Raw genomic sequence first — 25,397 nt, forward strand, 5'->3', positions numbered from 1 at the left:
ATTCCGCTTCCCCCAGCCCCATTGCAGAGCTTTACTATGGCTTCGGTTATTCCAGCCATCGAGCGCCTAATTACTGCCCCACAGGCAATGGCTGCTGGGCCAGAAGGAGGGGGCGGGGAAAGGGCAAGTGCCCATGCTAGTTAAGACTCCCAGGATTCCTCCTTCCAAAGGCAGCTGGAGCTGGTGGCAGCTCTAGAGGACATGACACCAATGAGAGGGGATCCCAAACCTGCACACCCAGCCTGTGAGCTGCCTGTTTCGGGTTAAACTCACGCTTTGCAGATAATCAGCATAAGCCCCATGCACCACCCCATGCAGTTCAGGTAGCACCTACCATCTCAATCAGGCCCTCTGGAAAAGGGGTGAGATTTAACCCTTCGAGCAGTGGTCTCCAAACTGGGGTGTGCGCACCCCAGGGGGGTGCACGAGATGATCCCCGGGGGTGCACGGCAGCAGGAGTGCTGCTGGACGGCACTCCGCCATTTTTTTTCTTCGGTGGCAGCTCTGCACGTCCACGGCTGGTGTTCCCCTCCGGCAGCCCGCCTGCGGTAAGTCTTCTGTCGTTCTTCCATTGGCGGCGCACCTGCGGCTGGTCTTCCGGTCTTCACACTGGGGGTGCGCGAGCCAAAAAGTTTGGAGACCACTGCCTTAGAGAACCACTGAATTGTGCCACGGAGCTGGCACCAATATTTGGATCCCTTAGGCTCTAACCCCACTTTCCTCTGGTTCACACTGACCTGCTCAGGACCTTTCCCAGCCATAGCCTCCTGCAGCTGCAGCTTGCTTTAGCCTTGGAAAACACAGCGCTTGTCATTCTTGCAGGTATTCCCTCACTGCTATGAGCTTTCTTCACTGCAGGGCCAATGAGACTCAGAATTAATGCTGTTCATTGGGGGAATCCTCCGTCCCTCTACTACATCCAAAGCCCCTCCACCACCAAGCCAAAAGGTCAAGCACAAAGCCAGGCTCTCCCTGTCCCACAATGGCTCCGTGTGCTCTCCTTCTCTTGTTCTCAGCCTCTGCTGGCCTGAAGATCTCAGCACTCAGACTCAGATCTGCTATATAATAATGGGCTAGAGGCCACCAGCCTAGCGAAGGGCTGGGTCCAACCCTGGCTGTCTTCATGCTGACTCCATGCCCCAATTACAACAACAGCCCATGTGTTACCATCTCAGAGTCATTGGGAGGGAGGATATTTGGCATCGCAAACTGAAATAAGTCTTTGTACAAATATACTTGCCGGCCAAACCATAAAGGTGATTTGGGGAGTGTAACAGTTAATTTATTGCATTTGACTACAGCTGCTAGGAATTTGACTGACAATTTCTGTTTATTTATATCCCACTACATAATCTGTGGCTTCGTGTTATATATTCTTCTGATTGCAGTTTCACTGTGTCTGCTTGGATATTTATTGATCATAAAATAATCCATGCAATCCTTTCAAGTCGAGGCAGGAAGAACTGGTGCCCATGAATTCACTTGGCAGGATCTGGGCACCAGTGCCCAGGCAGCAGGAAAAAGGGGGAGACTTTTGTATTGGGTTATGAATTACTGAGCGCCAACCTTTCGGAATGGTTTATCGTCTCTGCCTGAATGCCTGACCTGGAGGCCTTCTTTGCTTGTGACGCTGATTACCCATCAGTTGATTCCACATGGACTTTGCAATCCGTTCTATAGCTGTGTGTGGGTAAGGGAGGCCGAAGGATGTTTTGTTAGTGCCATTAGTAGGTTCCCTGCTGTGAGGATTATTACATGTGCAATGAAATCTGTGTTTTCACAACAGTTCACTAATATGGCCCAAGGGGCAACATTTGGCTCTTTTTTGCAGCATGGAAGTTTTGCTAGCTTTTTTGGCAGCCAAGAAAATGATACAGTTCCAAGCCCCCTGGGGGGAAAAAACCCTGCGCGCCCTCCCCAGCTGGGAGTCTGCTATTTCTGCTGGTGAATGTAACTTTTCTTTCTGCGCTCAGTGCTGATTCCGCAATTTTTATCTCCAGTGAATCTTGCCCCATAAATTTTAGCTTCACTGATGCCTGGAGGAAGAGAGCCACCTCCCTTGTGGAAAATGTAACTGACTAGGAGACGTCCCTTTATTTCCCTTTTTGGCTTAGGCTTTTTTTCATTCCCTTCCGAAAGCTGGGCCTTGCCTCTTTCAGGGACGGCACGTCTATCTGACACAGACGTGCCAAGGATGGGCAGATGTTACTCTGCCACCTTTGCTTATGTGGCCTGGTGCCAAAGTTTCTGGTTCCTCTAGGGTGACCAGATGTCCCGATTTTATAGGGACCGTCCCGATTTTTGGGTCTTTTTCTTATGGAGGCTCTTATTACTCCCCACCCCCACCCCTTGTCCTGATTTTTCACTTTTGCTGTCTCTCACCCTAGGTTCCTCTTAGTTATGATAGGTAATAAGTCAGCCGTTGCCTGGTGCAGCACAACACTGGAAGTAAATGCAGCCGAGCCCACCGGTGGCTGGACTAGAAGGCCAGTATCCACCATATCAATTTTTGAGGTCTGCACAGTAAGTCAGCCTTGGGGAACAAGGCACTCAAATCTCCTTACAGGGAGCCAGGGTGGCTTCCCTCCGAACCAGAGGGTAAAGAGCCACTCTCTCAGCCTGAGTGGGCGGGGCCAGCCCAAGCTTACTCCACCCCCCGGAAAGGAAGGGGGTGGGACAGAAAGAACAAAGGGCAGGGCCCTTTGCCCCGTTGGGGCAGCACCAGGGAGGGAGGCAGACCCAGGCTGTTCCCTCCAGACCCTGCTGCCGAGCCAGGGGAGGCCCTGGGCCAGGAGAAACCAGACCTGGAGGAAGGACTGGGGCGACCAGGGCTGCCAGCCGCCGAGTACCCGGAGGAACTGGAGGAGCCAGGCAGTAACCCGGGCCAGCGGCAGCGGGGGAGCTGGAGCTGCCAGCAGCTGAATACCCGGACGAGCTGGAGGGACCGGAGGGACCCGCTCGAGAGACCGGGTAGGAAGTAGCCCAGGGGCAGAACCGCACAGTGCGGTGGGTCCATTTGGTCAGCGTGGCGCAGATGGTTCCCCGCTGACCCAGCGGCAGGACCCTCTCCTCCCGCCACTGTCAGGGCTCTGGGCTGGAACGCAGTGGAGTTGGGGGGGCCTGCGTTCCCCTACCCCGGCCAACCCGCCTTGGGTAGCACAATCCCGACAACGCCACTGACCCGGGCCGGCGCTCCCCGTGCGTGAGGGGCTGGCCAGTGACCCGGGCCGGCGCTCCCCCCACCGGAGGGGCGGGCCAGTGACCCGGGCCGGCGCTCCCGCCGCCGGAGGGGCGGGCCAGTGACCCGGGCCGGCGCTTCCCCCGCTGGAGGGGCGGGCCAGTGACCCGGGCCAGCGCTTCCCCCGCCGGAGGGGCGGGCCAGTGACCCGGGCCGGCGCTCCTCCCGCCTGAGGGGCGGGCCAGTGACCCGGGCCGGCGCTCCTCCCGCCTGAGGGGCGGGCCAGTGACCCGGGCCGGCGCTCCTCCCGCCTGAGGGGCGGGCCAGTGACCCGGGCCGGCGCTCCTCCCGCCTGAGGGGCGGGCCAGTGACCCGGGCCGGCACTCCTCCCGCCTGAGGGGCGGGCCAGTGACCCGGGCCGGCGCTTCTCCCGCCTGAGGGGCGGGCCAGTGACCCAGGCCGGCGCTCCTCCCGCCTGAGGGGCGGGCCAGTGACCCGGGCCGGCGCTCCCCCTGCCGGAGGGGCGAGTCACTGACCCGGGCCGGCGCTCCCCCCGCCTGAGGGATGGGCCAGTGACCCGGGCCGGCGCTCCCCATGCGTGAGGGGCACGTCACTGACCCGGGCCGGCGCTCCCTGTGCGTGAGGGGCGGGCCAGTGACCCGGGCCGGCGCTCCCCTTGTGTGAGGGGTGGGCCACTGACCCTGGCCAGCGCACCTCTCTCCGCTAATTCGCTAGTGACAGAAAGGTGTGACCAAGGCCTGCCAGTGAGACAGTAGCTCCCCCCCCCAGCGGCTCGGTGGACCAACTGAAACCTGTCACACCCCTTCACCTCCCTTCAGCTCCTTTGACAATCCCAGCCTCAGTGCGGGGTCTGACAATACCCAGCTCTACTAGAGCGAGCCGGGTTCCTCACTGACACCCACGTATGCAGTGGTGAATCTGCTTTCGGCGAGAAGGAAAGGGTGCCACTCACACACTTCTGGGCTGGCAGGCGGAGGGAGCTCTCTAGCGGCTCACTGGGGGACATGGATGTGCGAAGTTACACAGACGCTGAGGAGGCGTTTAGGAGAGCTACCAGGAACAGGAGAGACAGTCGTGACTATGGCAGCAAGGCTCTGACAAAAATGTCTCTCCTTTAGCCTGCAAGACACCTTGCACTGTGTGGCGGGGATGCGGGGAGAAATGGGGGGGATCTGTTCATTGGCTTCTCTCATTTTAACAGACGTGCTCACCCCAACCATCCCCAGAGAGGGAGGCCACAGCCTCCCAGGGAGCAGCCTTTGGCTGGTGAGCGTTGTGCTCCTGAAGGCGTGCAGGGAGGGTGGAAAACAGACTCCAGCTCCTGCAGCCTGAGGGGGTGGGATGAAGACCTCGGTAGAGTGCAAAGGGGCATGCCGGGCCCCTCTCTCTTTGCATTCCTTCCCTGGCTCCCTTGTAGCAAACATAAGCAACTTGTCTTCACTTCCAAGGCCCTTCACAAACGATTCCTGCCTACCTGCCATTTTGCCTTCAGTACCAAAAGGTTGACACCTGCCTCCGCCTGGCCCATGATGTCAGCCTCCATCAGCCACTTGTTAAATTTTCAGCCCCTTGGTGCCTTCTCCCATGCTGGCCTTCACCGTTGGGAGAAACTCCCCATAAACAGCCACAGAGCTATCTCATTGTCCTTCAAAACCTTCCTTAAAACGCTCATTTGCTGTGCAGCCTACAATAAACTTGAGGCTGCCGGTGTGCTGAGACCACTGCCGATCATGCTGAGAAGTGTCATCTCATTGTTTCCTTGGACTGCCCCTGTGGTCTATCTGTCTGTGTCCATCTGTTGTAGCTTGGCTTAGGGCTCGTCTACACTTGCGGTGACATGTAGGGTACACGTAGCTCATGGGCGGCGCGTGAACTGCTGGCTTGGGGAGGTTAGCCCCAAGGCCCCGCCCTCTCTGCAGCCCAGAGCCCCCCACTGTGGCCCCCACCCCCCCAGCCCTGGGCCGCAAGAACGCCCCAGCCCTGGAGCCCCAGACTGGCCGTGCAGTCCCCAGCCCCTGAGCGCCGGGTGGCCAGGCAGCGAGGTCCCCCAGCCCTGGAATGCTGAGTGGGTGGGAGGTGCAGCCCCAGCCGCCCGGACTCCCGGGCTCCAGGCCGGCCCCTCCCAGCCCTAACCCGAGCCCTAGCCTCAGCCCCAGCCCAGCCACGGGGGAAGAGTGGAGGCAGGAAGCAGCAGGAGGACTGGGGGTGGAGCGTGGGCAGGGCCACACAGGGCTGTTTGGGGAGGCTCAGCCTCCCCTGGCCTGCAATACCCGCCGCCTATGGTGTAGCTACATGCCGCGGTGAATGGCTCTGGGGTGGGGAGGGAGGCAGCAGGGAAAGGCTTTAGCAGTGGGATACTGCAGTGTAGACGTGGGAGGTGCGGGTCAGGCACAGTGGAAGGCCATGTAGGGATATACCCTAAGGTTCTGGCCAGTCGGTACTTGACTTGACTAAGCCGTGCCTCACGTGTTAGTGTTACCCAGGCCAGCTGTGCATGCAGTGTCTGTACGCCACATGCCACCCTAAGTGTAGACATCACCTTGGCCTGTAAGCTTTGTTCTGAGTGTTTACAGCACCTAGCACAGTGGGCGATTGGGCCGGGCTAGGCTCCTTGGTGCTACAATAACACAAATAAGAAAAATCATCCTTGTCCCCTGAGAGGTTTAGTTTGAAAAGCTCCATCATTTGGTGCAATGCGTGGGTACTAGAAGCCTTTGCGAATGGATCCAGCGGGGGGAGCGAAAACCCACAGAACACAGGGAACTTGCCCCGTTCATGTTGGGGGGAGAATTTTAACAAGGGGCTCCCAGGAACCCCCTCCGTCTTAGCAATGGAATAGGAAAGGAGTCTGTAGCCAGAGTTGCCCATCCCATCCCAGCACACACACATGCTCGCTCATTGTCCCAGTGCGCACACACGCTCTCCTCATCAGCACACACCACTCCTCCTGCTCCCCCTTCCCCTCTCCCCTCCTGGTTTGTTCCTGGAGTGCAGCCTTGGCCTGCCGCCTCCAGATAAATAATGCACCAGCTATTGTTTCTGCTGCTCCCTGCATCCCACAAACAGGCTATTCCTCTCTCCTCATCAAATGCAGATTTGCTAGCGTTTCCTCAACTTTGGACTAATAAAACATGGGCTGGGGCTTGGATTTCAGGCTCATTAGCTCCAGACCAGCAGCCTGATGGACAGAACTCACTTTTATTATTGATTTAAGACATTTACACAGCAAAGACCTTTTGAGATTCATTAAAAATACAATAGAGACGAACACAGCTCAGCCAAGTTCTCTAAGCATCACCGCGTTCTGCTGTTCGTTCCCGCCCTGCGCCTGCTTCAGGCCGCTGCTATTTGTCTTTGACTAGCCGAGACGATGTGATTACAGGAGTGTGTGGCGGCTGGAGAGGCATCTAATGGGGCTGGAAATAAAGACACACAAAGAATAAACAACAGCAGAGAAGTCAGCTACGGTGGGGGTTAGGCTGCTGCAAAGCACCTAGTCAAGGCAGCCACGTTCTGCATGGACTGATCACATACACACATATGTGAACACCCCCACACACACACCAACACACACACTGAGTCACCCAGCTCGTCACCAATTGCTCCCACACAGGTGTGTAGACAGAGTCAGTTACATGCATATACCATATAAACACAGAGCCCCCAGACATAAACATGCCCCCCTACATTATGCATACAGACCAACTCATACATAGATCAGCTGTGCATACATGTAGCCCCAGATACACACAAATGTTTTACAATCAGACACACTTGTATGCTCACCTAGACTACCCTCTCCCACACAAATAACCATAATCATATGGCTGTCATCACAGACACGCACACACATACCTACGCTCCGCACACACATACTGGGACAGCTTGTCAGGTGGTGTCAATCGGTATAGCTCCCTAGCCGCCCATCACCGGGCTATCTGGGCACTAGCAGCTGTGTGTAGGTATGCATAGTGGGGCAGCTCCTCAGTGGGAGTAAATCAGCATAACGCCTTTGAATTCATTTACACCCACTGAGGATCTGCCCCACTGTATATACATGCAGAGGTGACAGCGGTCAGCTACCCTGGTGAAGAGCAATTGAGACATGTGTAGGCAGGATTAGCTAAAATGGGCAGAAATAACAACACACGCACAAAATCCCATTGACTGAAGGGGAAAAAAGGCTCACGTTGGCCCATCAACTAGCTGCCCCCCTGCAGTCTCTGTTCAAGCTGATGATAGTGCAATGACAGCGGGCGGATGTGGGCTAGTCATTGAGAAAGCGGGACCTCCTCTGGCATTGGTGGATGTTTTCTTCCACCACGGTGCCATATATTTCACTCCAAGCCAATTGCCTGCCAATACGATCCCACAGAGGCTCCAGTGTTCACGGTAACCTTTTCAAGGCCCATAAACCCCTGCACACATTACCCTTTAGAAACCAGTAAGCCTGTGCTTGCCGGGCGATCCACTTGGACAGCGGCAGTAATGGGGTCTTGCCCTGCAGGTTAGAGTCATCCAAACGCATGGTTAACAGTGTCATGCTTTACTCACTGCACTCACAAAGCAGGAGGAATGTCACACAGGAGCCACTTTAAAATTATTTCCTACCCAGTACTGGCCACTGTTCTTCCCTGAGAAAAGCAGCATGCACTAGGGGCTTCTCATTAGCCTGCCCCATTACCATTATGACAGGTTTCAGAGTAACAGCCGTGTTAGTCTGTATTTGCGAAAAGAAAAGGAGTACTTGTGGCACCTTAGAGACTAACCATCCGATGCATCCGATGAAGTGAGCTGTAGCTCACAAAAGCTTATGCTCAAATAAATTGGTTAGTCTCTAAGGTGCCACAAGTACTCCTTTTCTTTTTGCCATTACCATTAGGCCAGCTATTAGCATTGTGGAGCTGTAATTAACACCTCCATAATGACCAACAGAGAGGTCTTTCTAGGCTAATAAAGATGTGGCCCAAAAATACCGAAGGACGTAGTAACGACCAGGATGGGCGATTTCCTCAAAGCCAGACAAATGAAGGGCTCTTCAAGCAACATGTTTATCCTCGTGGCATAGCCTGTAAACACAGCTGCCTGCCGCACCACCTAGTCTTTGAATGAATTCCTTTACCCACCGAACTTATCTACTCTCCCCATTTTTCCTGCTGTGGGCTATCTGTGGATCCAGGGCCCACCCACAAAGTGCTAAGGACGTTTCAAATGGAGCGAGAGTAGGTGGGTGTGAAGCACATGGAGAGATAGGATACAAATGTCATGACACCCCTGGATGCATCATCTGAGGGGCCTGAACCAGGCTCTCTAAGCGTGAGCATCGCCTGGTTTTGCTCATGAAGCAGACCTATGTGCTCAAAGGCAGTAGCAGACTCACAATCCTCTATAACCTGGTCCAGCCATAAGCGGTGGCCAAATAGACTTGCTTTCTATGCTTGTGCAAACCAAACGCACACAGTAATATGGAGGTCATTGTCCTGCTGTGCTTGGCATTGATAAGGCCTCAGCTGGAGTACTGTGTCCAGTTCTAGGTGCCACAGTTTTAAAAAGATGTGGACTAATTGCAGAGAGTCCTGATGAGAGCAACAAAAAGGATAAAAGGTTCAGAAAAACTTGACCTATGGGAAAAGGTTAAAAAAACTGGGTATGTTTAGCCTTGAGACAAGAGTGAGGGGGGAACCTGATAACAGTCATCAAATATGTTAAGGGCTGGTATAAAAAAGACGGTGATTAATTGTTCTCCACATCCATTGGACATAGAATAAGATGTAATGGACTAAATCTGCAGCAAGGACGATTTAGGTTAGATAATAGGAAAATCTTTCTAACAATAAGGGTAGTTAATCCCTGAAATAGGCTATCAAGGGAGGCTGTACAATCCCGTCATTGGAGGTTTTTAAGAACAGGTGGCACAAACACCTGTCAGGGATGATCTATTGGTCCTGCCTTAGTACGGGGGATGGACTACATGACCTCTTGAGGTCCCTTCCAGCCAAAACATTTCTATGGCAAGAGGTGTCCAGCATGGCAAGATGACTGATGTTGCCCCATTCTGGACTACAACTTTTGGAGGGAAATTGCAGCTGTTGGATATTTTCTCTGGAAATGCTTATTTTTTCCTCCAATAAAAGATAAAGAAAATGTCACCTAGTAGTTAGTGCTATAGAATCTAAGTCCTAGTCTCTGCCTAGCCTCTGAATCACTGTGTGATCTTGAGGGCTGGCCACTTACACACTATATGCCTCAGTTTCCCCATCAATGTAATTGGTAGAGTAAGCCTTACCCATAATACCTTGCTCTCATATAGGGCCTCCCATCCAGTGAGTGCAAAGCACCTTGCAATAAATTATCCCTCACAACACTTGGGTCAGAAAGAGAAGCCTTAGCCCCATTTTTCTGGGAAAAGGTGGAAACTCAGGCATGGAGAGATTAAGTGATTTGCCCAAAGTCACACAGGAAGCCTATGGCAGAGCTAGCATTAAATCCTAGCACTCCTGAACTGCCAGGCCCAGACCTTAACTGGAAGACCAGCTTCCTTCTTTTGCTTGACAGGAGCTGTGATGCTTCCTTGAGGCTCTGTTCCATACTAGATGTCACCTAGGTTTTACAATGTGAAACACTGGTTAAAAACTCTTTTAGCCAGGCAGCCCTTCTCTGGGACACCTGAAATCACAGCACCACAAACAGTCAAATGCTGCAGGGCACTCAGCGACTAACAAAACCCACACAGCCATGCGTGGAGAAGTGGGTGATAAGGAGTCTGCCATTGCTGGAAGAACGGGTAGAGCACTAGGCAGGTAGAAGACGCTGTGATTAGTTGGTTGGCAGTTGAGCACCAAGAGTCTCGCTCTCTGTTTCCAGACATTGCCCATGTGCCTGCTGCTGCTGCTGCTTGGGATCACAGAGGTGTGTCCTCCTAATGTGCATCGTGCCTTTGCTTTAATAGGCACCTGTGCTCTAAAACAACAAGCAGCATGGTGTCAGATGCCAGAGACTGTGAGTGGGGTAGACAGGGGTGGAGAAGTGGAGGGAGGGGTTCTGGCATAGATGATGGCTTTCAGGAGAAATTGGGAGAGGAGGAGCTCTTCACCTGCACCATGGGCAATCTGAAGCTGCTGTTTGGAAAGTCAAGTAGCAACAGCTGCCTGCCAGAGGTCCCTGGTACCATGGTGAAGGGACCCTGACAGTGCAAGACCCCCAGTATCCTAAATCTGTTGTGTAGTGTAGCTGTGCCCCAGCCCCGTCCAGCTGCCAAGTGGCCCTGCAATCTGACAAATGACCGGATGCCCTCTCTTCTCTGCAGGACAGCCCATCCAGGTGCTTCCCCAGCGGATTAATCCCCTGGCATCCACTGCCTGGAGACTTGATCCAGGGCTGAGCTTTTCCAGCTTCCATCTAGCCTGAAATTAGGCAGCATTTTAAGGGTTGCAACAGCATCTCTCTCTAGCTGCCTGTGTAATTACACCAGGCTCATTCCCAGGCTGTCTGAGTGCCCAAGGGAAGCAAAGGCCAATTTGCTGCGAGACCGTGGGCTCAATACCTAGCTCACTCGCATCAGCGTGAATGAAGAGAAACCCCACCACAGTCAGTGGACTTAACCAAGGTAAACCCAGAGATAGTGAGAGAAGAATCAGGCTTCATGTGCTCTACTAACGGGCACAGGAGCCTTTCTGGTGCTTCAGAAGGGAAAGGAGATCAAGGAAACCCGGAGGCCAAAGCATCCAGGGCATGCGAAAGGCAAAAAGATGTCACTTCTGGAAAGTTAGCTAATGTAAGACAAGAAGAAGAAGAACAGAACTGGCAGGCAAAATCTATCACAGGGCAGTCCACGTAGGTGCTCAGCAAGCTCCAAAAGCTGCTCAGGGTGCGGTGATATTCAAAGAGCGATGTACGGGTCTCTCCAGGCCAACCATTGAGGCCCCAGTTCAGCTCAGCTGGAGCTGCTTCTGCCTCAAAGGCGGGTGGCAGGGCATGTCCCAGCTGAGGTCCGGAGCTGGATGCACACCCTTGCGAGCCTGGCCATGGCTGAGCAGACCCACCCACTCCAGCACCTGATTTCTCGACAGCAAACGGGGTATGTTGTTCTTGATGTCATTTTTCAGTTCATGTTGGCTGCCCATCGCGTTATCTCTCAGCTTGGGCAGGCTAATGATCGAACACCAAACAGCAACAAGAACCTAACCAGTGCCAAATGCCCAAAACAACAATGGCAGAACTGCCCAAGCCCAGGAGACCCTCCCAGAGGCACCCAGAGACTTGAAAAGACCTTGTGTGAACACATTGGCATTCCTGTAATGTAACAATTGGCTGCGTGTAAATACACGAGTCAGTGTATGCTATGCCATTCTCTCTGTGCATGATCCACCCAGAGATGAGTGTGTCAAACAGCTCCCAGCTCTGGGGAAGTGATGGGGTGCGTATCTCACACAGGCCCTGACAGGGTTAATGTGAATCTGAGAGGCCAATTATATGGTAAGAGGTGCGGGGGAGGGAGCCAGGCTTTACTGATGTTGAAGACCAGCTGGGATAAGAGCTAGGTGGAGACTATGAAGGAAGGATGTTCAGAGCAGAAGGAGGGATGCAGGGAAGGAGTCTACGCCCAGCTTTCTGGGAAGCAAGAGAAAGAGAGAAGTCCTGGGATCCTAGCCTGAGTAGAGAAGGCTGGCAAGCAGCCTGGGGAGGCACAGAGTAACCACGAGTTCCAGGGAAAAGCCCTGACTGTCTTGGCTCTGAAAGAAGGGTTCACTTACAGAGGTTGTCGGCAGGGGAGCTGGAACAATTTGTATAGTGGGGGTGCTGAAAGCCTTTCAACAAAACTGTAAACCCTGTATATGATGGAAACCACTTCAAGCCAGAGGGTGCGGCAGTTCCAGCACTCTAGTTCCAGCACCCCTGGTTGTCAGTGAGAAGACCTGAGAATGGCCATGATAGGAAGAAAACCATGGAGGCAGCAGCAAGGAGTTGTGCAAAGCTGCTTGTTGTAGGGTCTCTGGGCTGGAACCCGGTGCAGTGGGAGGACTGGGTTTCCCCCACCAGCCACTGGAGAAGATGCCATGAAGCCCCCCGATGTAGGGGGATAAGGACATTGGAAAGCCCTCAGGCAAGGGAATGAGGACAACAGGACCCAGAGTTGGGGCCAAAGACCGTCTCCTGAGTCCATTGGACTTCTTTTATGTTGGACCGTCTCTTACCCTGTAAGGGGTGGACTAAATTGTGATGTAACTGGAGGCCCGAGGTATGGGAAGAGAGACCACTGCAGCCCTGGAGCGACCCAGCCATAAGGAGGCGCTCTAGTGGCCAGTGAACTCCTTCAGAGGGGACTTAGTCCTTTAGCTCATGGGGGATCATTTCCCCATTTGTGGCTCGCGGCAAACAGATCTGACAGTGTGCTGCAAATGGTACAACTCCCGTAAGCCATTGTCATCACTGGTGAAGCTGCAAACACCAGGTCCCCGATGTGCAATGCAGGTAAGGCTAGAGAGGCTGGAAAGCTCTTCTGTTGCTGGTGGACCACAGAAGGGGTCTCCTTTAGTGCAATAGAAATTGGCCTGTGGTTTTGCAGACACAGGTCCTGTGTTCTACTCCCACTGCCGCGTGTGAATGGTTTAACTGCCACCTGTGACATCTCTGTCATGTGCAGCACGTGGCTCTCTTACAGTGCAACATGCTCTATCAGCAAAGTTGGCGGCATCTCTCAGTCCCAGGAGGGAAGAGAATATGACGGCTGAGAGCCCTTTGCAGACAGCGCTCTGTCCACCCTGCCCCAAGATGTCAGCTCAATTCTCTGGTTCCACCTCGGACAGAGAAGCGCTTTATAAACATTAAATCTGATAAGCATATGAATTTATCCTAACTAAATCGCGACCTAGCCAGAGGGCAGCTCCCCTGTGAGGTCAGGAGGTATCACTACTCACATTTCGCAGCCAGGAAAACTGAAGGGCCGGGAGGTAATTGATTTCCCCAGCACATCACACAGAAAACCTGTGTCAGAGCCAGGAAGAGAAGCCAGGAATCCTGAATCCTATATTGTACCATTGCCACATGGCCACGCTTCCTCCAGACAGCTGATGGGGCTGGAGGAAGTCTGTGAAAACTGGTGAGCTCCCAAGGAGGACTTGGCTGGGGAACAAGCAGCAGGAGGACATGTGAGCTCCTGATAGAGAAGTAGCAGTCCCTGACAACTTAGGGTAATGTAATAACCAGAGACACTCTACTACTTCACATCCTTTAGCGAACAAGTCCTCACAACACCCATTTTACAGATGTGGAAACTGAGGTGCGGAGATGGGAAACAACTTGCCCTGTACTACATGTCGATATCTTTGTTCAGACCTTTCCATTTCCACATTCATCCTTTTCATTTCTCCTCCACCCATGCCAGGGGAGCGAACATTGCTTTGGATTACATGTCTCACAACCCCTTGGATGGAAGGTCCTTAGCAAAGTCAATGTTCCTCCTTCTCACGCTTTTGTCGTCTTCCCCGTCGATTACAAAAGGCGCTATTGTCAACGGAGTGAACTGGAGACGGAGGACGTGTCATTTGTATAGTGCTTTTCCCCGCTGTCTGTTCCGACTCCTGCTGCTAAGTGTGTGCGTGCCCTTTATCATTGCTTTGAAATTGAGAGAGACACTTTGGAATTCAATTAGTCAAACAGTTGCCACAGCAACAAAAAACATATACACTTAAATGATTTATCCTCGCAGATACCACTTCATATAGGAATAAATTTAATACAGCAGCTGGGAATGAAATGCATTGTACAATAAGAAAATTGTATTTTTTCTCTCCCCGATGATAGGCCTCAAGGTCTTAATGCAATATAGATGAAAAAAAAGATATTTGGGCAGAAGGACGTGGAATACATTGTGCTGTATGTAGAATGCTGGCTCAGAGAGTACAACGTATAATGAGCATGTACATCTAATCACAGAGCTCCCGGATTTTGTTTGCATGACAGCAGAGGATCAAAGGCTGCAGAAAGCCAATTAGCTGTTGTTTGGTTTCGCTTTCCTTCTTCAACCCCTGCAGCATATGAAATGTGCCCTGCCATCCCTGTTTGCTCTTACCCACTCGGGCAATAGATCTATCAGTGTTCCACCAGAGATCTATCAGCTGGCCCTAATAGGCTCCGCAATCCACTTCTGAACACGATCCAGGCCATTAAGTAAAGGCACGCCTGGGATGTGTTTCTGAAAGATTTGCTCTAGTTCAGCCTCAGCTCTTACACAATCGGCAATTCATTCAGGGAAGTCCTATGGCCTGCGTTATGCAGGAGGTCCAATTACATCATCACAATGGTTCCTTCTAATCTATAAAGCTATGAACGTCACCATTGGTTGGGGAATCCAAATCAAACATGGTTTGAGCAAACTATCCACTCTACAAGATCTTATTCACCTGCCCTCCATTCCCCTCCCTTGACCCCCTGCCAGCCTCAAACAAAGAAGACATCCAGAAGTTGGGCAGTGGTAGTTTAGTTCTCCCTTGCAATAAGAATGGTGGCTGGTTTGACACATGCCTCTGTCATTTCTGCGCTTGCAGGTTGTCCACCTGTGTAATCAGATACAGCAATGGTGAGTTCATCGGCTTTTCACATGGACCTAGGCCGTGCTTAGATCATGGGCTTTAAGAAGAACCCAGCATGCTGTGGGGAAGTTGTGATTCAGCAGGTGCTTCCCTGAGGCAGAGCTGACCCCCTGCTCCTGAAGGGGATTCAGGAGTACTGTGTGGCCAGAGGGGCTCTATTTCAGATGAGATGTGAAACTGAGGGGGTCGGTCTGAACCTGTGAGGGCCGAGTAACTGACTCTCACTGAAGCCAAGGGGCGCTGAGGATGCTCAACCCCTTATAGGGTTGATGCTTCATCACTGAAGATCCCCTAACTCTTTCTGCAAGAGATAGGGTTTTAGCTCTAAACATTGCTCATGGCAACTAAATTCCACCAACATGAATTATCCTCTGGGGTTTAGGCCAGATACAATATTCTTCTTTATTTCCTACCCTGAACTAGTCCATAGCATTGAGCCTTGTGCCTTGTCTTAACTCAGAGGTGAAGAGTGGAATGAATCCCATGTGTGTCAAGCACCTTGGGACCCTTCCTGGTCAACCCGTGTATTCTTGCCATTTTCATGATTATGTATGATTTCCCCTGTGTCTAGTGAGATCAGAGCTTGGATGAGAAGTAGAAGGCCGAAGTTCTGGATAAGACAGGGATGATTAAAATCTGCAAGTCTTTAACTTGAGATTGGAGGTCTGTCTAAAAGATCATGCCCCTAGCTCAACCAGAAGTTATGGGCTTCATGCGAAAATTACTTGGTGAGGTTTTATGGTCTGTGCAATGCAGGAGGTCAGAAGGGATGTTGGTAATAGATGACCCTGTGATGCTGCTGGGCTGGGGGAACAGTTGGAAGAGATGGCAGAGGTGATACTTTGATTGAAGGGGGTACATCTGCCTTTTTTGGCTAAGGTTTGCATAGACTAAGGGGCTGATCCAATGGTCATTGAAGGCAATGGAAAGACTCCCCTTTATGTCAATGAGTGCAGAATCAGCCCTAGGGTTGCATCCTCAGATGCTTAGGGTTCTTTAGACAGAGGCAAGACCAATGAGGGTTTCTTCCAGCTTGGTGTGGAAGGAGACTTTGACCTCCTCTTTCCAACCTGCACTTTGCCACATTTATCCCTGTGAACCTGAGAAACCTCCCCTCTTCCCCATCTGCTGACATTCTCAAACTGGTGGTCTCTAGAACATTGAGGGTCCGGGAAGGCCATTTTCAGGGGAGGGATTGTGTTTGGACTGGAAATAAGGGCCATTGGTAAAGTTCAGATCCAGAGGAAATGCTTAGATTCTGGGATTTTATCCAGTTCCACCCTGATTTCGAACAACAGTGCACTCCTCTTGAACTGCACAGAGCACTCCACGGAGCTCAGCTTCTCTCAGGATCAGGCCCTGTAGCGAGACCTACCTTCTGCATTGCTAACATTTTTGTTGCTCCCTGGTTACTAAAACATCATGTGAGTGCAACACTCCTGAAAATGTCTCTCCAAAGAAAGGAGTTCTGTCAAGGTGAATTGCCCACTTGGGGAAAACTAACTCCTCTGTGTAGTAGAACTCAAAGTTCTGGCTAGACCAATCTCTCCTAAAGGGCCCAGAGCAAGGATTATGTGGCTTGTTTTTCAGATAGGCAGCAAAGAGCCACATTTGCATCTCTTAGCTGGGACAGACAGCACGGCCCCCTGTGTAGAGAGGATAAAGTGGTACTAACCCAGTGAGATACCCTGAGCATTTCACTGGCTCTGCTACGTAGGGTCATGCTGATCAGATCACCACCACCCCTAGATTGAGAGTGGCTGTGTGTCCATGAATTCACAACCAGGCTGTGGATCAATTGTTGTGATACCGTTGCCTGATCTGAGTCACTGAATCGACTCTCTGCCGCCACTGCATGCTTTAGCATGCCTCCAGCACTCACTTGGAGCGAGCTGCATATGTTAGCCTTACGGGCTGGACATAGTGTCCTGATGGATGAGAACGTTCTGTTTACCCAGCTGCATGATATGATGATCTTCTTTGGCACCCCACTCACTGAGCTACTCAAAGAGACATTATGAATCAGGCTACAGGCTAACGTGCAGGGCTGAATTATTTCATGAAGTAGCCAGGGATGTTTAGGGGTTGAAATCTCAGGCACATTAAACATGCTTTTGCCTTTACACGTTTTATCTCCAATAGCACAGTTCCCAGCTGACTCTATGCTGAGTCAATGCTCCAGTTACACACTCCCATATAGATCCAAATGGCCTCATGTCATAGGAACAGAGTGTTTTTTTGCAGTAGGCTCTCTGTCGTTTCCCCACTGTCCTGCTCTGGAAAGCTCTCCCAGTCTAATATCCTGTTGGCAGCACACCATGGCTGTGTTCTTTGCTGATCAAACAATTTCATGTGGGGATTTTTTTTTGCTGGGCTTTTCCAGCTCAGATTGAAGCTTTTCCAAATGCACCAAACCATGCTGGACATTTAGCCATGGGACTAGATCAACATAGATTTAGATCAATGGGACTAGATCAACATTCTACCCTTCTGTTTCTGAGGCACTAGCTCATCTCATATAATTCCACGGTGCTGGACTGTTCCATAGTCACTTTAAGGTTGCATCTGAGGGGAGAAAACATAGTTTATTTTATTAAAATAAAGTTTATTTCAGTATTTAGTTATTTCAGATTTTAGTGCTTTAAAACACACAGTTCATGCCAGAGGATCTCCCAATTCAGCTGGGATATAGCCCCTTCCCTACAGTTCATATATCTATTATCTGGGATCAGATGCAACAGTGATAAACCCAGAAAAAAACAGACAGGGACCCCGGAAGTGTCTCCACCAACATTCATATTACTCTTGCTAGCGATCTAATCTTACTAGGAATGAGTATTTAGAATCTCAGTAGAATCCTCAGTGAATCCTCAGTGGCTGTAAACTGACACATCTCCAGTGAGATGCACACCACCAAACAAGGACTGGACCTTTCACATTACTGCCCAGACCTGATTATAGATGCTGCCGGCAATGGGAGATGCCAATTCAGGGAGATGGTTTGCATTGCTTTGTGCACAGATCAAAATCAAAACACAGAAACCAGTGCAACTTTGGAAAAGAATCGAAGTGGACACGGCAAAACAACCAAACAAATCCAATAATGAAATCATGTTTATGTAGGCAGGAAGTAAGCTCAATTGCCAGGAGAGTACTAAACTTAACAAGTGTAAATACATACCAAAGAAGTCAGTTTGACAAGATGCCAAGTTTGTTTTGCGAAGTAGGCCACTTTAGCACTGAAGTGCCCCTGCAGAAGGAGAACCAGGAAAATGTCTTAAAGGTCAATGGGTGAGATATGTAGCTCACTCAGGATGTCATGGAAATCAGCACAGATTGCTGGAATCGAATGCTGTGTGTTTCTCTGCAGGTGGGGAAATACGCAGGGTATCTGACAATCCTGCCACATGTAACTGCACGCAATTCATTCAGGAGCATGTGAACAGGAGCATGTCCAAAGCCACCTTTGTCCTCATCTCTTATGTTTGTACCAAGCTCAGCTCAGCTCAACCAGTTTTAGCCAAGCTCACTCATGTTTCTTTCCCTGCACCCCCACGTTCATCCTTACAATATGTTTGTGTGGCATCCAGTGCAATTAGTTTGCCATGTCGGGTGTCTTTGGAAGGCTCATCGATGCACCGAGCATTGTTGTTATAGTGATGTTATAGTAATGTTACAGGTTGTAATTTCATGTATATAGTTATGAGGCTGAAAATGTGTCCTCATGGCTTAAAACAAGCCCAGGCAAAAACTCTCCAAGAGCAGAGGGGCAGTTCATACCTCATCAAGGCATGTATGGGACAAACCCAGCCCGGCCTCACAGGAACAAAGGACACTGGCCTAGGCAGCAACAAAGGATCTGTTGGACTCTCGAGTGAGTCACTCCCCTTCCTTTGGTCAGTTTGGGGCTGCGATGAGGTAATGTTCACCTGACTGGGGGGGGGGGGGGGGGGGGGGGCAAAGCCAAGAGGGAAGAAGGAACATGATAAAAGGGAGAGACGTTTGCCGTGCTCTTCCTCTCTCTTCCACCTCCATCTATAGACATCACCACCAAGTGACTGAAGCGCTGGTCAAAGAGGAGAGCCTGGCTGAAGAGCAACCAGCCAGCCTGTGGTGAGAAGCATCTAAGTTTGTAACGGCACTGAAAGTGTTAAGATCAGCTTAGAATGTGTTTTGCTTTTACTTAATTTGACCAAATCTGACTTGTTATGCTTTGACTTAGATTTTTAAGTGATTATATCTTTGTAGTTAATAAATTTGTTTGTTTATTCTACCTGAAGCAATGTGTTTGGTTTGAAGTGGGTCAGAGACTCCCCTTGGGATAACAAGCCTGGTGCATATCAATTTCTTTGTTAAATTGACAAACTCATATAAGTTTGCAGCATCCAGCAGACATAACTGGACACTGCAAGATGGAGATTCCTAGGGTTGTGTCTGGGCCGGAGATATTGGCTAGTGTCATTTGGTTGAACAACCCAAGCAGCTTACATGCCAGAGGCTGTGCGTGAACATCCTGGGAGTGGGGGTTCTCACAGTAGAGCAGAGTAAGGGTGGATCCCAGAGTCGAGGATTGGAGTGACCTAGCAGATCACCGGTCCAGATAACACCAGGGGAACGTCACACTGTCCCAGCTGCCTGGGGCTGCTGGCCCCATGTGTCAGAAGGAAGGCAACTGCCAGTTCATTCAGAGACTGAATGTCTCCAGGTTTTGCAATCATACTCTAGTTCTCATTAACACCCAATATGATTTCTTGCTGTATGAAATCTGCTTCATCATGTGGGGACTGGGGAAAGCTCAATGTTTGTCAAATGCACAAGGCAAAAGCCAGCAAGGGAGAGAAAGTGATTTCTAAGGAGAACGTTACACACAGAGCAGAGTGAGACCAAATGATTGGAGACTATATGAAATGCATTGACAACCTGCCTGCGAAACACTGCAACTCTCCCAGCAACATGCAACAGTTTCTCAGGGGATGGGAGTAGTCAGATCAATGAAATATGCAGTCTGGTCAGCACATTCCTCATCTCATACACTCAGATGCATAAATCCATTTACCAGCAAAGCATACGCTACGCCTCCAATGACAGGAGGGGAGCAGTTACTGAGCTAGTGAAGTATGTGCCTCGGGTGACTTTTTGTCTTAAATGGAAGACATTTCCATTACAGGAAACAATGCTTACCAGTGATTCTCAATAATATGGGAACAAGGAAGAACAATGCCTGATTTTAATTAGCAAAAAGAAAAGGAGTACTTGTGGCACCTTAGAGACTAACCAATTTATTTGAGCATAAGCTTTCATGAGCTACAGCTCACTTCATCGGATGCATACTGTGGAAAATACAGAAGATGTTTTTATACACACAGACCATGAAAAAATGGGTGTTTATCACTACAAAAGGTTTTCTCTCCCCCCACCCCACTCTCCTGTTGGTAATAGCTTATCTAAAGTGATGACTCTCCTTACAATGTGTATGATAATCAAGGTGGGCCATTTCCAGCACAAATCCAGGGTTTAACAAGAACGCCTGAGGAACAGTGGAGGGGTGGGGGTGGGGGAAGGAATAAACAAGGGGAAATAGGTTACTTTTTATAATGAATCAACCATTCCCAGTCTCTATTCAAGCCTAAGTTAATTGTATCCAATTTGAAAATTAATTCCAATTCAGCAGTCTCTCGTTGGAGTCTGTTTTTGAAGTTTTAATTAGCAGCTGCTGGTCAATTCCACAGCACTGAGAAGCCAGTGCCTCCCACCCCAAAAAGGCAAACCTAATTTGTAGGAGCAGGGAGACCCCAGATGAACAATCCCATGCACCTGTCGAGGGCATGAGAGCTGTCTGTGCACACTTGTCTGACTTGTTTCCAGTTTGGCAGGTTTCTTGGGTGTCAGGAGAACTGAGGTGTACAGACCATATTCATTTACTTCAGAAATTCTTTCAAACACATCTAGTGAGTCTGGCTTCCAACAGCTACTGTTTTGAAGGAAAAATCAGGAACACCCAGCCAAATTCTGACCTACGGTATGGATGCACTGCAGCCACTGAAGAGAAGGAGAATTGCATGAATGTATCTGAGGCCCATGGCAAGTTGTTCTGATTGATCTTCAATCCCAGAATCATTTGGTGGAAGGGATCTCCAAGAGGACATATAGTTCATAATGATTCATATATGAATGTGTTTAGAAGCCATTAATCAACCGGGTGTCCTCTGGGGAACTGTTAGTCTTTTAATTCATTTATTTAATTTTTGGTGAATTTAGAACTCATGAAAGCAATGCAGGAAAGTGATTGATTCTGCTGGAGACAACCAGGCACACAGTGGGCAGGTGCTATGCAAAGTCTCCCACCTCAGCACTGCCAATGCAGTTTATTCACATCCTGCAGAGTCCTCCAAATCACGAACACAGACCTGGGCTCCCCGAACAGCTCTGCCAATGCCCCTCAGTCCAGATCTGCAGCCCTCGCCTGCTAGCCCCATCTTGGGTCAAAACACATAGCTCTGCGGATGCACCTCATAACTGAAGTGCAGAACCCCTTACTCCTCCAGGGCTGGGCTCTGCCTCAGCAGAGACTGACAGTTAGGCAAAATTTGTCACAAATTATTCATCCTCCTCTATTTTTCTCCACTCAGTTTATCCCCAACTAGCTAGTGATTTTTTCAAATGAATTCATTATTCAGCTTAATCACTATCCTATTTGTGATTGGTTACTTGTTCTATAGCTTGTTTACAAGTAGTTTGTTGTAAGTCCTTGATTTTCAGAATTTGAGCTTTTATTCCTGGATTTTTAGGTCAGTTGGGATGTCAGCGTCCCTGATTATATGAGTGAAACTCTTTAGAATCAGGTTTCTGGTGCAAAGACCTTTGCTTGTGAATTTGAAATTTGCATTTTTCAAACAGTCTGCAACATACACTTAATTATATCAGTGACATCCCTGACTGAAGGCCAACAAAGCAAAATCATGAAGAATTGTGCCAAATCGACTAGTAGTACATTTTTGGGAAGCAGACAGCTTTTCACTCTAGACTGACATGGGACTCAACAACCTCATTTCACCTGTGAAGCAAATTTTGTCTGGACCTGACACTCCAGAAGAAAAACTGCATGAGACCACTGCGTCAGTCAGGCCTCTGGCTTGTCTCCTTGCAGCTGATGTGTTCACATCTCCCCTTACCTAACACAGATATCACTTCTGCAAAGACTTTTAGCTCAAGAAGTGAATTTTTTCAGGTTAGAAACATTAATGGATGGATTTGAGGTAAACTCAGGCCCCACACATCCATCTAATATTGCTGAACTGCTGCAGGTTACTTCTTCTGAAACCTGTAATTGACTAGTCCTGTCAAAGCATATAACATCTCAGGCTTTGACTAACAACACTGCGCACTCTGAATCAGCTTTCTATCCACCGCATAGAGCAGCACATTTGTAAAATTGCTGTTGCATGTGTCTCTCTCCTTGGCTAACACACACGCTCACACAGAAATCTGAAAACACAGATTAATACTTAAACATCATCCAACAATCTTGTTCTATTTTGGGTCAGAAAACCCTGTCATTGAAAATGCAGTGGGACAAAGGCACAGAAATCTCTTTTTGAATGGGAAGTTATTTTTCTTGTCCACTCCCTTTGATATAGCCCTAGGATTAGCTGCTTTTCATTAGGGTCCTCCGCTGTTTTTCCACTATCGATCCCCAGAGAACAAAGCTTAGGAAGTTAAATGAATTTGGGAATCTCATCTTCACTTTTAATTAATCTGAAACAAACGCAGGCTAATGATGGAATTACAGGAGGATTGACAGAGCCTTCCCACACTGTGGAGGGAAGTAGGGAGTGAAGGCGTAGCCCTCTTTACTCTCTCTGGATGCGGCTACAGCAGATAATTCGTGGTGGATCCAGCTCAGGAGGGTTTGATGTTTCAGTTTGGAACAGCACTGAAAGCTGGGATGCTCTGAACTTCATCTGGCCTATCCCAATCTCTTTGGCCCAATTCCCTTATGCACTCTAAGGAGTATTTCACTCCTCCAGTAGCCCCTTTGAAATCAGTGTGATGCCTGAAGGAGCAGGGTGTTCGCCAACAGGAGTAAAGGTATCATGCTCTGGACCCTGGAGTGTGCAAACTCAGGTGGGGATTTGCTCTGGTTCAGCCTCTCAAATGGGATTTTGATGCTTTGGCTTCCCACCCAGAAGTGCAGGGGCCAGAGTGAAAAAGGAACATAACAAAGCAAGCCGGTCGTTCGACCTTGGCTGGGTGGCAGGGATCAGGCTGAGTTTCTGACAAAGGTTTGTGGCAGGTTGGTGTTTTTACCGGAATGGTCGCACCCATCGCTAGTGAGAGTTTGGCTGAGAGAGCACAGTTTTTTGGTTCCCTGGAAGAGCGTCTGAAGATTTGAACAGTGCACTAGATCTTTCTCTTTGGCCTGGCGAGCAAGCAGTCAGGTGTGAAAATACTGCCTGACATGTACGTCATGCCTTTCATCCCAAAGGGCTGCAAAGTGCTATGTGAACCTAGGGCACCTGTCAGCCACCACAGATCCTGGAGGCCTAAAATTCCTCTTGCTGATTGCACACCAGCTCAAAACCTTAGAGTGCTGTCTGCCCCGCCCCCCACAAGAGAACACTACTGCAGGGCTGGCCCAACAGGAGCGGAGATTTTGGGGTTCACACAATGCAGGGGCTGCCTGCTGGCTCCTCTCCAGCAGAAGAAGGCATTTAGTACCAAGGAAAAGGAATGTTTCATACGATTTTAAGGCCAGCTAGGACCATGAGATCAGGGAGTCTCACTTCCTGTGTAATATAGGCTGGATAATTTCACCCAGTTACCCCTGTACTGAGCCCACTTGCTTGTGTCTGGCTAAAGCAAACCTTCCAGAGAGGCAGCTCGACTTGATCTGAAGATGTCCAGAGGTGGAGAATCCACCACTTCCCTCAGTAGCTTATTCCAGTGGTTCATCACCCTCACTATGTGACACAATTGTGTCTCTTAACTGTCATGCAGCCTAGAGTCACAGCCTGTGGGATCCACGGTGGCAATAGGACAGGGAGACAAACTCCAAGGGCTGGAAAGAGTTGCTGCTCAGAAACTAGGGGCCACCCTTCGCTTGGGAGCAGGTGCAGGGAGCCTCTGCAGTGGGGTGCCTGATCCATGAGCACAAGGTGGAGTATTAGTGGTGAGACTCTCCCTTAAAGGAGCTGGAAAAGGTCAAAGGGCATGACCTTAAGCCTCTTGCCTCCCTGTTAGCACTGGGGGAAAGGCATTATACAGTGTTGCCAAACCTGAGCATTGAAATACGCGGAGCCAAGCCTCTCAAAATCACGAGGTTGGCCTAGAAATCATGAGATTATAAAAAAAATAACTACTGCGTGTTTGCTTTCTTTGAGCCTGGAGAGGATCATAGTTCCCCAGCTTTTCTCTGCCATCACCATGGCTAGAAAGTTCCTTGTTTTTAAAAGGAGAGCTGAGACTCACATGACCTCAGGACCTGGGGTTATCAGGGAAAACATCAAATATTGCGTGAGTAGCAATCCAATCCTGTGAGCACTGGCAACACTGGTCTACATGGCACCCCTTTATAGGGCTCAATAGTTGCAACCTCAGGCTGTGTTTCCCACCTCAGTCCAGGGTGTTATCCCGCACAGAGAGATCCCCTCTGTAGGAGCAATGGAAAGGCTGATCCAATCAATTTTTGGGTTGGGTCAATCAAAACGTTTCATTAAATGTCAACCTTTTAAAGTTTTTTTTTATTATATATTAACTAACGTTTCAAAATGAAAAGTCATTTTGAACCAGAAAACAAACAAACAAAAAAGTGCCAAAATGTGATGTTTTGAGACTATCCAACCTTTTTTTCAAATGTGTTTCAAATTAGATGTGTTGAAAATGATCCTTTCCCAAGAACAGTTCAAATTTTGATGAGTCAGCATTTTCCAATTGAAAAACATTTTGTCACAACATTTCCAGCGCTATTTGTGTCCTTATCTAGCCAGAGGGCTATATTGTGGCATAAGAAATGCAGAGGGGCACCATCTCAGAGGCAGTAGCTGGAGGTGTAAGGTCTTACCATTCCTTACATCCAAATTTGAGAGACAAACTAGGTGAGGTACATATTTTATTGGACCAACTTCTACTGTGGAAGGGACCAGCTTTCAAGCTTCACAGAGCTCTTCTTCAGGTCTGAGGAAGGAAACCAGTGTGTCTGAGCTCAATACAAGTTGGGCCAGATTGTTAAGCATAAGGGGTTCAAACACATGTTGCAGGGGACCACTTAAAACGAAGTGGGCAATTAAGCATTAGCAGGTTGTGGGTTGTGTTATAAATTGTTGTACTGAGCCATAAAACCAGTGTCCATGGTTATTAGTATCTAGTAAAGTTGTGATAGGCTGGTTTTGTCTTTTATCATTTTTCTGTGTGAGTTCATTTGAGACCATAGTGACTGTCTGGTTTCACTAGGCTGACCAGATAGCAAGTGTGAAAAATCGGGACGGGGGTGGGGGTAATAGGAGCATATAAGAAAAAGCCCCAAATATTGGGACTGTCCCTATAAAATCGGGACATCTGGTCACCCTAGGTTTCACCCACATAGTGTTGTTGGGGCATTTGATGCACTG

The 25,397-nt window shown here is 49.6% G+C and overlaps 1 long non-coding RNA gene across 1 annotated transcript; it reads right to left on the bottom strand.

Moving 5' to 3' along the window:
* Positions 1-432: 432 nt before the first annotated feature.
* Positions 433-24,076, bottom strand: LOC122461993. The gene is made up of 3 exons (XR_006284309.1): positions 24,066-24,076; positions 21,809-21,814; positions 433-647 (listed from the first exon to the last, which is right to left on the bottom strand). It is a non-coding gene; the product is annotated as an uncharacterized LOC122461993 (long non-coding RNA).
* Positions 24,077-25,397: the final 1,321 nt, after the last annotated feature.

This window comes from Chelonia mydas, chromosome 10 (genome assembly GCF_015237465.2).
Source record: "Chelonia mydas isolate rCheMyd1 chromosome 10, rCheMyd1.pri.v2, whole genome shotgun sequence".
NCBI lineage: Eukaryota > Metazoa > Chordata > Testudines > Cheloniidae > Chelonia > Chelonia mydas.